Genomic DNA, 3,950 nt, shown 5'->3' on the forward strand with positions numbered 1-3,950 from the left:
AATGCTTATCAATGCACTTTGGGCAGACAGATTGACTACAAAAAGATCCATTGGAACAAGCCCCTAGGAATTGGTTTATGGCATGGAGGTTGTATTCCTTTCATATTTGGGAATCCCTGTGATAAAATTGTTGCAAGAAATACAAGCAAAACCCAATGACATTCAGAGGAGAATCAATCAAACAATTTATTTGCAGTAGACTAGAGAAGAGGTGTATCAAAGGTCTCAAGTTCTACAAGAAAAACTTAAGAAGATATTTGACAAGAGGACAAAGGCAGAGGATTTTTTCATAGGAGACAAAGTACTAAAATTGGATTCCATAAGGGAAGATAAAGGAAAACATGAGAAGTTTGACTTCCTATGGAAAGGACCTTTTGCTATTCAGGCTTCACAAGGAAACAACACCTATTTTTTGAAAAGCCTGGATGGTACAGAAGCAGAAGATGGGCTAGTCAATGGTCAGATGCTCAAGCATTATTTTGATCCACTTTTCTGAGATGTGAGGACTCTAACTTGTACATAAGAATGTTTACTTTCTGCAGTTTATTACAGCAATAAGATAGGGAGGAATATGTAGCAAATTTTGAGAAAAAGGCAAGGAACTGTGCCACCTTTTTGTATTACATTTTTAGTTTATCAGAAGAATTGAAGAAGGAGACTTGGGAGCTGTTAATATGATGGCAAAAATTCAGACAAATTATCAAAACAGGGCTGCAATTGTTTGAATGAGCTTATGAAAAATGTAGATATGTTGCAGAGGTATAGTGTTGTTTGTTTACAGCAAAGGAGAAATTTCATAATGCAGCAAGAATTGAATATAAGGCCATCTGACCTATTGTTCTTGACTTTTCACCAGGAAAAGCCATCCCCAAGTGGAGCCAGTGTTATGCTCCTATACAAATAGTTGTCATATTTCATGATTGACTGGTAAAATTCCGAATATGTTCATCCTTTCCATGCTGCAAAGGTTCCATATTTTGAGAAAATCAAAAAAATTAAAAAATTAAAAGAGGGTATGCCCTAAAAGAAAAATCAAAGGGCAAAAAGAATAAGTGGTCAAAAAAGAAAGAAAATGAAACCCAAAGAAAGGACCAGGAAGTATGCTAGTCCAAATTGCCACTACTATTCGGTTTTTGCAAAAAAATTCATTATGTGCACTTAGGTGACTTCTGTCACCGTTGATGCATAGCCAAACAGCTCAATCTTGGCCAATCCATGTTTAAACTTCATGTTTTAGAGATAGAGAATGAAATCTGTCCAAACAGTTCAAGCTTGGCAGATAAGTAGTTAGGTAGAGAAGCAAAGGAGCTCAACAGCTAAATCTGAGCCCCTGGAAGAAATAAGGGCAGACTTAGATAGGATGGCAGCTAAAAGAAAAGAAGAGAGTAAGGGTTTGCTAGTTCAAATGCACCCAAGCAAAAAAGGAAGAAAAAATGTTAGGTTTAACAGGCTAGGTAGGCAGTTTTGATGTTGCAGAAGCAGGTTTATGAGCAATTTTGTCTTTTAAAGATGATTCATCTCATGGATATAATAAGTAGCATGTCAACTATGTGGTCACAAAACAGGTGAAGCATGACTAATTTCCCTCCATATTTCTCCAAGAAACATTTACTAACCTTCCCACAAGGGCATTGAGATCTGTTCAGTGCTCCTAGTTCACTTCATTTCATGAAAAACACTAAGTGAAACTCTGTGTTTTCTTAGGATAATAAAGCCACATTTCTTGTGTAAAAGTACTTTTCTCATTTTAGCCTAAGTATCTCAAACATTAGACTTAGCGCATATTCCTACCTCGAATTCATATTAACGCTTTAACTCTATTATGTAAATCCCTATGCTCTTTCCATTTTCCCGTAGTATATTTATATATGAAAAACCACAAAAATGTTTACATATCCCGACCCTCGGCTAAATATAGCCATATACCAATGTTTATGGAATTAATGGCTCATCCGGGGCCATTAACAACCCTGTGCATGCACCATGGAGTTTATTTAACATTTGGTTAAATAAATAACCAAACAGACTCAACCAAAGGTTATACCCGCTAAACATTAGAAATTCGTTGATTTATATGGTGGGTCCCCGTGCCATTGCCTCCACCATATCCTGTACACCGCTAGTGGTTGGATTTGGCCCTCGCCATCCAACGGGCCATGAAAATATCGTGAGCCCTCCTCTATCCGATGATTAGCGCCTGGGGGATGGTGGTTTTTCCGCCGTACCCTGGGACAGGTGGCAGTCTCTCGCGATGCTCGCTCCCCTCCCCTCCAATACCACCATTGCCCAAAAGCGGTGCGGGGGCCAAACCGCTTACCACCCTGCTACCTCCCTACTGACATCATCCTCACATCATCCGTTGATGTCACGACCACGTCAGCACTATGTTAGCGTCACGTCACCCCACTACATGACAATACCGCGTCATGCTGACGTCATCCTACTAAAAAGCGCCAAAAGCCCGCCAAAATCAATTTTTCATCAAAAACCAGTGAATGTGTCGTTTTCATTCATTGCCATTGGTTGCTTTCATGAGACCAGTGCCCACTATTTTCATCCAAATCAGCTGTTCGACCACACAGTCCGCCACCCAGCTATATTGAGTCCACAGTTCGGTCTTCCAGCTCGGTCCGCCATCTGCAAATCGCACAGTCCACTGTCAAAATAGGTATTTAACCGAAATTCATTCCCAAACCTCGTGTTTTTTCAATTTTCTCTGCAAAATTGCCCAAAGAACCCAAACTTGAGTTAAAATACACTACGTTGTCTTCAAACATATGCACCAGAACTGCTGTTTTTGCTCTTTTTGACCAAAAAGTCCTGTAAACTCCGTTTTCCTCTACAAATTTTGCCCTGTGAGCTAAATTCCAATAGACTCCAGCATGCAATTCTCTGAGAAATCCCCCAAAAGCTATTACTTTACCTATTTGGCTATAGAAAACCCAAATTTCAATTGCAAAATCACAGAGAAGTGAAAAATCATAGAGAAGTAACCAATGTAAGCTCAAGTGGCCCTGAATATTTCTCTCCTTAACGCACCTCATAAGGAATTGGAGTGGTTGCCCTTAGCTGATAGGGATTTTCAAATTCAAGACTTAATTGGTGACAAAAGCACCTCCAAGCATTCTGTGAAATTAGAAACAGTCACCTAAACAAAATTGATCTCTATGGGATATGAGAATCCAATCTGCCCAGATAATATCTCCCGTCAGTAAATGTATTTCTAGATGTCATCCGCCTGTGCTGTGCCAATTATGAACCTACTCAAAGAGTAGTTATGTCTCCAACTGGAACTGTCCTTTTCCATATAACTCCTGACTCAATCAATGAGATGTTGCACATCAAACCTAGTCGACCTCTGGCTCCTCTTTCCATGGGACATTTGGTGGATGAAGGCTCTAAATTATCCACTACAGAAATAGGCCAAATTGCCAAGTTATTCATGAGACCAGATCACCAGCCCAGAGAGTCACCTCGTTTTCACCATGTCTAGTTCAATGAAGCTGGAAAATTCATTATTGACATGATATCCTATGTCCTGGGATTTAAAACAAGTGAATATGTTGATGAGACCATTTTAGCTTTGATGTCCATGTTTATTCCAAGACATCCTCCTGCTGTCAAATTTGACTTTGCTACCTTCATTAGCAACAAGATCCATGACCAATTCATAAAGCTGGACAGAGAAGGAGTCTTCAAATATACCTCTTATATCTATCATCTGTTCTTGTACTATCAAACAGACAGTTTTCAGTTTCCTATCAGAAAATTGGATACTAAAGGAGAAAGGAGGTCTGTGATATTTTGGACCTCAGTCTTCCATCAAGTCCATAGCCCTCCTTACACATACTGTGAATTCATTGATCTATTTATACATCCAGTCTCCTCTCTGTTGATGAGAACTCCTCCTCCTAGACTCTTTGGTGACATGTAGAAAATTTTACAGCTCT

This window comes from Pinus tabuliformis, chromosome J, assembly GCF_031772625.1.
Source record: "Pinus tabuliformis cultivar Carrire ecotype Pingquan chromosome J, CPIR1, whole genome shotgun sequence".
Taxonomy (NCBI): Eukaryota; Viridiplantae; Streptophyta; class Pinopsida; order Pinales; family Pinaceae; genus Pinus; species Pinus tabuliformis.